At 38.7% G+C, this 11,029-nt stretch overlaps 1 non-coding gene across 1 annotated transcript; it reads right to left on the minus strand.

The window, feature by feature from the left end:
• Positions 1-10,661: 10,661 nt before the first annotated feature.
• Positions 10,662-10,768, minus strand: LOC120068721 (small nucleolar RNA R71). The gene has a single exon (XR_005479346.1). It is a non-coding gene; the product is annotated as a small nucleolar RNA R71 (small nucleolar RNA).
• Positions 10,769-11,029: the final 261 nt, after the last annotated feature.

Here is an 11,029-nt window from a genome sequence, read left to right on the forward strand (position 1 = left end):
TTGGCACCTCGCCGTTAGCATTCCGATCCACTTACTAGCAAAGATGGCAGTCTTGAAAAAATTCCTCTCACCAGGTTCGAGCAACTTGAGAATTCCTCAAAATTTCTATCCTCGATAGTTGAACCAACTCTCACTTCAACTGAATAGTCAGGCCCAGTTCGAGATTGAATCATTTCCTGTGATTCAAAAGAAAAGAAGGAAGCAGACCAGCATAGTGAAAGTTGCTCAAATCTTTTTGGTCTAAAAGTACCCAGTCGATAGGATTCCATTCCCAAGAAGGGTTGCGGGCGGGTAGGAACTGGATCCATTTGAATAGCCGCCGGACGTGCTGTTATGGAATCCGAAGATCATCCGCTCAGGACCGCCTTCTTTGAATAGCTGGAATGTTTATCTGAGCTAGCCAATATTTAGGGTGGGCTTTGGTGAATTTGGTAAAGGAAGGAGAAAACACAAATCGTGTAGGCGATAAGCAAGTGGGAGAGAAAACAGCGCTATCGCATAGTAGAAGTGCTTATCATTTAGGAGGAGCTACACGATCGTGTAGGATTTACTGAACGATCATTTAGGAAAAGGTATACGATCTTTTAGTTAAATTGGCACACTATACGATCGTTTAGAGAGGCTATCTAGTAAAAATAAAAATGTAATGATTTGCTATATATCGCTTATGCACTCTACTGATGTATGAATGATTCAAGTTCTTGTCCCCGGCAACGGCGCCAAAAACTTGTAATATTAAATTTGTATGTATATCTTTATCTTTATTTTATTATGCACTACTGAATGAATATGATGATGCTCTATGTGCTCAAGTGCTTTGCGATAAAGATATTTTGCGATCCTACGTTCTAACTATATGCGTTGATGATAATATGCTTCGTAGTATGCGATGATGTAGTGCGTGTCACAAGTTTTCTTGCGTTGGAACCAAGTATAATTCCAACGTAAGTTTCTCAGATTGACCTGAGGTCGAACACGAGGATTGTTGTTTTTTATATGCGTTACTAATGTGGTAAATGCAACCGATTTATCATAAAGAATAAAGAATTTGGTTTGTGCAGAAATGTAAATTGCGATGAAACGTAAAATGCATTAAAGTAAATTGCATTGATAAAATAAATGTCTAAACTACTAATGTTACAGGGTTAGGATTGGCTATGAAGTTGTACAAAAGAATCTAATGAATGTGGTGGCAAGTTTTGTGAATGAATCAAAAAAAGAATGAGTTGAGGGCAAGGACATCGCAATTTCATTAATCCTGTTAAGGACGCAACTAAGGTTCCGCTTTCCCTTAGCGTACACCTTTCAGTGATTAGCCGCATTTCCATAAACGTAATGAACGCAAGGTTGTTTCCATCTTTGGAAATATTTCTCACTTTAGTTAACGCATTCTTCCAACCTTCTCTCGATAGACGGAATAACATCTTCACTTTTGCTCTCACAGGTGAAGTTGCTGTCGAGCATGCTTTAGCTAAACATAGCCGATTACTTTAACAAGGATTAACCTACTCGCTTAATCCTTCCTCTTTACTCAGGGGATTAATAACACATGACAGAGAAAATGGATGATAAATGTGTGGAAAGGAATAGAGAGATGATAATGATTATGATAATGATATTTAAATCTAAAGATCAACATTTGATACATGATTTGTGAATGAAAGATTAAAGAAGATGAACACAATAGATGAATGAAAGAATAGAAACAAATATGGAAAGAGTGTCAACGTCTTGACACAGATCCTGATCGGAGACGTTGTGCTTGCCGGTGTGTGGATGAAATGGAGTGGAAAGCTTCCCTCTTAGGCTTGCTTTCCAGATCAAAGTGACCTCTTGCACAGAGCTTCTGCTTCAGGAATGGGAAGAATTTCTTTCTCAGAGACTCACTTTTGAGCCTTGTCTTGTCATTCTCCCAGATTTTCTCTGTAATGTCTCTTCAGACCAGACTCTCTTACAATGAATTCAAGGAAGCTATTTATAGACCTTGGCTCTTGTATTGGTGGTCCCACTGTGTAATTCTGATAATTCCTGCCATGGCGTAATGGAAAAGTCCTCTCTGCTCCACAATCAATTTGTCAGAATCGAACAACAGAAAAGCTGTACACTTGTCAGAATCACCTGCGAATGCGTTGCTCTTCACATCTTCGATCGATCGCCGCATGCGGTGTATGATCAATCATCGCATGCGCTGCAATTGTGTTGATCTTTTTCGTTCTTGATCGATTGCCGCATGCTGAGTAGATGCGTTGTACATATTTTCCTCGAGCAATTAACGCATGCGGTGACCTATTTCCTGCAAAACAAAGACTTTGACATTCCATTTCGCCATCGCAATGGGGTTAGTGGGGTGTTCACAACACTTTATAATTTTCGTATTTCTAAGCCAATTCTTATACTATCGACGCAACTTTTCCTTCTTTTTGCCACATAATATAAATAAAGCAGCATAAATAACTTGTATTTCTACAAGTTATCACTATCCGATCGTGTAGGTGAGAGTGTGCGATCGTTTAGGCGCGCGAAGGATGATCATTTAGGTGGAGAAGAGCTATCGTATAGTCTCTTAAGCGATTGTTTTCTTTCACCAACGTGCGCTTCCGAAAAATTTTTGGGCAAATGACAGACGATCGATCGAACGATTCAAAAATGAAAACATTTTTCATTTTAACTCATTGGTTACCATAACCGACGTTGCCCACTAACCCATGTCTGAACGTGAAATTTGGCATAATTATCTTATAATTAACCAACTAATCAATAAATAAATATAATCATATTATATTTTTAACCTATAGTTTGTTATCCCATATCTACTATAGTATTTTCTCCTCTACTTGATATAAATCATATTTATATCTAATTTCCTCCAAAATAATGTATCTCATACTTTTGCCAATTATATCATATATAATTATCCAGTCCAATTATATCATATATAATCGAAGTTCCTCTTGTCAATTCGAACATTTCAAATTAACCTAAATACTGGTTCTCGACTTTATCCAAGCTACCTAGGGGACCTAATGGACCTGTGGCTCGAAGCTTCAATAGTACGTGAATAGTTGACTAAACTCTTTAGCCACGAGATCCACCATCTGTTAATTGTCAGGCATTCCACTAAAGACCAACAGTTGAACTTTTCTTACCACAGATATATTTCTGTGTCCATCGGATATAACTAATCATGAGTACAATGACCCTTCACAGATGCTCATAAGTACAGCTGGGCCAAATTACCATTATGTCCCTGTAGTTACATTTCACTCCTTAAGTACCACTGATTCCTCTAATGAACAATACAACATAGTCCAACTATGTGTGAACACCTCTCAGGACAAAAGAAGGTGTGTGGCGCCACATCGTTCAAGCCCTAAAATCAGGCTTTAAAGGAGCCATCTATCTACTTACCCTTGCTTTGGGGAAAGAGTGAATTCCATCTTATGTAGCTGAGTTCCCAGCTCCCAAATCAGTCGAATCCCCAAAATAGTAGGTTTGAATCGGCGACCTGGTCACACGCACCCATACAGATCAAAGGACCGCCCTCAATGGCAGGAGTTCCCAACTCACTCAGGATTGAGGTCATGTTACCTATAGTCATCCTAGTGAAGTGAAGTTTCTGTCATGAACGGTATTATATAACGAGACATTAACACTTTGTGGTCAGGTCTTATATAAACTCTTTGTATAGGACGCCCCCGCTTGCATGTCCCCTACACGAATGATCAGGATCAGACCATCTGTGACAAGTCACAACACTTGTGACCATTCCACAAAGCAGGCCACGTTCGTAGGGTTACCAGGATAAGGTTTCCCTCCTTTATCCACATACTATAGACCATTTTGGTTATCACTCAAGACATAATCCACTTGTATGTCACCACGTACATGCTTGAGTCACATATAGATAACCAGGGATTTTATGTTTATTGGTTTGTGGTAAAGCAAATAAAACAAGTAAATGAGCAAAATACAAGATGTGAAGTAAATATCATATATTAACAACATAAGCATTCATACATACTGTTTACAAACTACAGGACACGAGACTTTAGGGCATTAACCCCAATAGTCTGGTCCATCACATCGTACTCAAGAGTTTAGAGAACCTCGACCTAGTGGGAAGGTTATGAGACAGCTTGGCCGCTATATGGGTTTAATTGAAATTGAAGTCAACATACCTGATGATGGCTTAGAGGATCCATTAACATATAAATAGGCAATGGATGATGTTGATCAAGATCAGTGGATCAAAGCCATGGACCTTAAAATAGAGTCTATGTTCTTTAATTCAGTCTGGGTACTTGTAGATAAACGTGACGAGGTAAGACCTATCGGTTATAAGTGGATCTACATGCATAAAGGAGACCATACGGGGAAGGTACAGAGCTATAAAGCTCGTTAGTAGAAAAGGGTTACACCCAGGTTGAGGGGGTGGACTATGAAGAAACCTTTTCACTTGTTGCTATGATCAAATCAATCAGGATACTCTTGTATTGCCACTTTTTATAATTATGAAATTTGGCAAGTGGATGTCAAGACTGCCTTTCTAAATGGAGATCTTGAAAAGAGTATTTATATGGTCCAACTAGAAGGGTTCATTAAACAGGGTCATAAGCAAAAGGTTTGCAAACTGAAGAGATCTATTTATGGATTGAAATAGGCATTTAGATCTTGGAATATAAGATTTTATACTGTGTTAAAATCTTATGGTTTTGAACAGAACATTAATGAACCGTGTGTATACAAAAAGATCATCAACTCCACTGTAGCATTTCTAGTTTTGTATGTAGATAATATCCTACTTATTGGGAATTTATTTTTAGATTTATTTAATTAATTGGAGAAGAGGTGAAAGATTTGAGTTTGATATGACATATTTCTTAAGGAAAGAATATATATATATATATATATTATTTATGTATTTGTGTGGTGGAGAATTAAAAAGAAAAGAAATATGGAATTTTTAAACCCCCACTTTCTCACTTTCTCTCTGGTTTAGACGAACTTTGGCTGCCGCATCGTTGACGTCCACATCCTTTCCTCCGTCAAGTTGCAACCGCCCTGCTCCAACCTTCATGTCGTTGGATCTGCTCGTCGTTGGTCTTCCTCTCTTCTAGTCGTTGTCCTCTGTCGAACGCCGTCGTGAGGTTTGTAGTTTTGGGATAAGATCTAAATGATTTTAATGGTTTTGTTGAGGATCTTGAATACCAAATAACTAACGTATTTAATTATCATTTCAATCGTGATTTTAGAGATTGAATTTGAAAGTTTGAAGGAGTTTAAAAGGTCGTTAGTGTGCTTTCAAGCAGAGTTAAGGTGATTTCAGCAAGAATTTTCATAAGATTCGAGGTTTTGTGACTTGTTCAGTTCGAATGTAATTTATACAAATCAAGTCATTAAGTTTTGTTGCTGATTTTGGCATGATTAAATGCTTAGGTGTGAACCTAAATGTTTAATTTTATTTTGGTTTATGTACTAGGATTTAATTTAAAGATTGTGGAGATTAGAAGGCGTTAGTTGCTCAAATATTTGGCTCGATTAAGGATTCAAGAATTTCACAAAGATTCAATTGCTTTTTAGTTCAATCTAATATTAAAGTAAGTAATCTTATTACTGGAACTGCCCACGGGCCAGACACTAGATATATGCCAGCATGATAGATGAATATTATGACAGAACGATAACATGATAGATGATTAGTATAGTATGACCGATATATGTTCTTGTATGAGAATCTGAAAGATTTATTTGTGCATGTAGAGACTTGCATGCTAGTAAGAGGTGATACTTGATTCACTGAGGGTGTATTTGATATGAGGATATAGAGGCATATATGCATGATGTATAGCCATGATGTTGAGGTGTATATGTATATTATAAAATCATATTGTAATAATTGTGATGTTGAGACTGTGATAGTGTCTTTATTGATTAGTTAGATGCCCACTAGGTATTGTGTTTCCTTTAGGATTCACCAGATTGTGTTTCCTTCGGGATTCACCAGATTGTGTTTCCTTCGAGATTCACTAGATTGTGTTTCCTTCGGGATTTACCAGATATTGTGTTTCCTTCGAGATTCACCAGATTGTGTTTCCTTCGAGATTCACTAGATTGTGTTTTCTTTGGGATTCACCAGATTGTGTTTCCTTTGGGATTCACCAGATATTGTGTTTCCTTTGGGATTCACCACATATTGTGTTTCCTTTGGGATTCACCAGATATTGTGTTTCCTTTAGGATTCACCAGATTGTGCTTCCTTCGAGATTCACCAGATTGTGTTTCCTTCGGGATTCACCAGATTGTGTTTCCTTCGGGATTCACCAGATTGTGTTTCCTTCGGGATTCACCAGATTGTGTTTCCTTCGGGATTCACCAGATTGTGTTTCCTTTGGGATTCACTGGAGGTTGTGGGTTCTACAGGACTTACTAGAGGTAGTGGGCATACTTAACTAAAGTAGGATAGAAATGCCACACATAGTCCCAGACTACTCTCTGAGCCTAGGAAAGGATATGACTGCAGCAGTTATCAACCCTTTTGTTGACACTTACTGCCTAATAACTCTAGCGGAAATAACTCTTATACCAACATGCAACTCCTACACAGCGGATGCCTCATAGGCAAAATTCATTAAGTTTAAACAATCAACATATTGAGAGAGATTACATTACCAGTTTCACAAGTCCCGATGCCCAAAACCTTAGTGGATATGAACAACTGTAACATGTTTTACAGTAATTACCTAACAGTTGGGTTATAATATCTTTGTCCTTTAGTGGCAGAGCAGATGCAAAGCTATCTCCTGAGAATTTGACCGCTACATGGGAAAGAAAAAATTTGAAAACGGGGTGAGCTTGCTAGCACAATGAGTGACTTAAAAAAGAAAACTGATTCTCATGCAAAAGTCTTAATAAAGAGATTAAACTGAAATATAAATTTCTACAGTAACCTTATACTGCAATATAAACATTTTCCAAGCATAAAGCATATAAAGCTATTTTTTTTATCAGAAAAGATTAAAACTGTTCCTTAGTTAAGAATAACCCTACGGTGGTTAAATCCCAACGTCAACTGCTAGTCAAGAGAGAACCCTTTTGCTCAATCTCTGACTTTAACTACCTACGTGCATGTGGCCATACTAAGTACCATCATACTTTAAGTAATTTTGCTCAGATCTCTTCTTAAAACTTGTCCTTCAGTATCGAGCTACTCGGATACCTTCTCAAATGTCCTTTGGTATCGAGTTGGTCGGATACCTTCTCAAATGTCCTTTGGTATCAGTTTCAAGTAAAACTATCATAAAAATAACTTTCTCTTTAAAGCATGTAAAGCATAATGCATAAAAAACATGTCGTTAAAGATACTAACGCATGCTTGGTGTATTTAAACACACATAAATAGTTTTTCAATAAAATTTCATACATGGCATGCGTCTAAAACATAACTCATGGTTTGCTTGTAAAACTAGCTAGCATGAGAATAATCTTTCTTTAAAACATGGTTTCTTTAAAACATTTCAAATATTTAGTCACTCACCTTGGTCGTTTAGGAACCTTTCTCTCTAGAAGATCCTTGGTTACCTCGGGCTCCCTTTTGAACCCTAAGATCTAGATTTAATTTAAAGCTCAGATTATTCATAGTTTTAAGCCTTATCTTGAGATAATTTCTTCTATAAACATGCTCTACAATGTCTCAGGAAGCTTACCTTAAAATCTTAGCTTAGAACTCTTTGTGGTTTGGCCAGAATCATCAAATCCTCAAGATTGGCCCAAGCTTACTCGACAACTTGACCCTTTTGTATTTTCCTCACTCTCTAGCCCGTTTCCTTGGAGCTTCTTCTTCGGAAACACTACCCTGAAAAAGTAGAATCCTAGATCTTTTAGGTGGCTTTGAAATCACTCCAAATGCACGAGTATGCTGGGAGATATCTTCGTCCCAAGTTGATGCTACTTCCAGACTTCATTGTTCGACAGTATCTCCTCCTTTTGGAGCTTTATGACCGACGCATGGTTTTGCTACCAACGCATGCGTTCTTTCATCAACGCATAGTTTCCTCACAATCAGAACTCACACTCTTAATGTCCTTTGAAGAGAATTGGAGTTATAATTTGAAGAGATGTCCTTGGCCCTATTTATAGGCGTCCAAAATCTCTCCAAGGCCGACACCTCCTACTTGGCCGCATGTCCAAGTGTCTTTTCCCCACACTATCAAATTTATGCCATCGCAATCTAAGGTGTCCCCTTTTCCTTAGCCAACACATAACGCTCAAATTACATGTCTTCTTGTGCATCCACCTCACTTGCTTGAAGCCCAAGATTTCTCGCCAACCAGCCACATGTCCGGATGATCACCATTGGCGCATTCCACACCCTTGAAGCCCAAGATTTCTCCCCAACCAGCAAGTACGATCCAATCCGCTCTCCAGAGTCTTAGACATGGTTTCTAGACTACTCTTACATTGCTTAACACGATCAACTACTAACCGAGCAGTTGGTTGCTACTGATTCTACTAATAGACAAGCATTGCATCCGCTTATAGAAAAACGTTACTACAGTTTCACACTAAGCAAATAAGGTTTTCTCACAACACTCACGCAACGCACACCTCCCAGTGGTTTGCTACATGCTTCATATTCCTATGTCACATGATTAAGTATGCGATACTCTAACAGTCTTACTTAGTGATGCAATGAAAGTAAATGATGCTAAGTAAATGAAAATGGAGATGGAATTGAAGGAAAATATAGAAATGCATTGATCACAAAATGTATTAATTCCTTAAGCCAAAATGTAATACAATACAAAGATAGAAGAGAACAGAGGGCCAGATGGAAGCAATGTCTTGCTTCCATCAGATGTGTGTCAAGGCTTTTGGTGGTGCCATGGATGGGCGATGGAGTAGACTCTCTCGAGCTCTAACTCCAGCGAAGGCTCCGGTTGTCACTTGGAATGATTGAAGGGGATGAAAAACTCTCAAACTATCTTCTCACGCTTTGGTTTGGATCACAAGGGTCCGCTCTTAAGTAGAAAACCTCAGGCGGAAAACCCTGGATGATTTGAAATTCTACTCAACGGCTTCTATTTATAGAGCTTGATTGCCGACAGCATTAATGGACCTGCTCTAAACCTGACACTCGCGGCGTGATGGTCTTTTTCTGAATCTCTGCTGCTAACGGCGTGGTAGTTGAAATGTCAACATCACCTTTTGATAATCCCAATGTATGCATTCATGCTTGCATTCCACCAACCTTGCGATTGCCCTTCTATTATGGTTATCTTTATGTAGCCGCAATCTCTCTGCGATGACTGCATTCGCTTGACGGCCGCAACTTCTATGCGATGGATGCATGAGGTTGATGGCCTCAACATCCATGCAATGGACGAATGCATTCGCTTGCGATGGAGAGATTGCCCGCATGCGGTCGTCTTTGCGATAGCCCGACTTCCACGTATGCGACCGCTTTTTGCGTTAGCTACAAAGATAGACAATTGAACGCATAATAATGCATAATAGTGGGTTACTCGAGATTTTTAATGCCAATAGATGCAAACTCATTTTCTCATGAATTCTAAGTATAATCGCCGCATCTTCTACTTAACAACCCTCATAATTCTAAATAAAAGGCCTATAATGACGTGCATTTCTGCCCGTTATCACATGACTTGTACAAAATCTTAAGAAATGCTAGCTAAATCTCTTCTCAACCTCTTCATCGCATACTTGTTACAACACCACCCTTTCATCGCTTCGCATTTAATTCCATCGCATTAGAAAATCTAAGTTAAATCACCATCTACTTCTTTATCACGATCGCAATAGGATTAGAGAGCCCATCGCATATCTATTTAGTAATCCCTGTGTTCGACCCTAGACTTACCAAGACCCTAAGAAGGCTTATACTTGGGCTTTGTTCGGAAAACTTGCAGGATCATCACATGCACACATCCTTACATTGCATGATAAATCAACGCATCAAGTTTTTGGCGTCGTTACCGGGGATTACGGTTTAAATTGCGCTAACATCAAACCTCTTTGATCTTTACAGCTTTTGACCTTTGTTGTATTGCTATTCCACTTGTGAATGAAGAAGCAAGTGTCGTATGAGTGAAGGACATACTCCTGAGCTCAAGTACAACCCAGAGATCGAAAGAACTTTTCGCAAAAGGTAGAGAAACAGATGTAAACGACAAGGAAAATTTTAAGAATGGTTGAACAACCTGAGGAATAAGTAGCAAATGAAAACAACATAATGGCAAATCTTATCCTACTGACAAATGATCACAATAGACCCATCCTGGACTATGCATCACCAAAGTTGTATGATTTCTCCCTAGAAATCATGAGACCAGCATTAGATGTATCAAGGTTCAAGATGAAGCCAATAATGATACAAACAACAAGAAAATGATGCAAACAGCAGGACAGTTCGGAGGACGGCATGGTGAAGATCTGCACGCCCATCTACGAAGCTTCATTGAAATTTGCAACACTTTTGTGTTCCCTAATATTTTCCAGAAGAGGTTTGACTCACGTTATTTCCATTTTCACTATGCGATAAAGCAAGAAAATGGGCTTACTCTCTCGAACTAGGAGAAATAACGTCATGGGAGCAAGTTGTGGAGAAGTTTATGAAGAAGTATTTCCCTCCCACAAAAAATGCCAGAATGAGGAAATTGATCACCAATTTCGAACAAGAAGAAGATGAATCGCTCAGTGACGCATGGGCGAGATTCAAGAGACTAGTACGTGACTGCCCACACAATGGATTGCCGAATTGCCTCCAAATGGAGATTTTTTTATCATGGACTCTACTCTGCATCGTAGACAGCTGCCAATGTGGCAGCAACAGAAGGTCTGCTGGACAAAACATATGATGAAGCAAAGAATATTCTTGATCACATCTCGAAAAACCACGAAGATTGGCAAGAAAGAAGCCCAGAGAAGGTAATGCGAGTAATGGTGCCATCGCATCATTACAAAATCAGATGACTGCGATGATAAACTTGTTGCAAGGCATTGCAATAAACAA

This window comes from Benincasa hispida, chromosome 12 (assembly GCF_027475165.1).
Source record: "Benincasa hispida cultivar pf3 chromosome 12, pf3_genome.v1.1, whole genome shotgun sequence".
Classification (NCBI taxonomy): domain Eukaryota; kingdom Viridiplantae; phylum Streptophyta; class Magnoliopsida; order Cucurbitales; family Cucurbitaceae; genus Benincasa; species Benincasa hispida.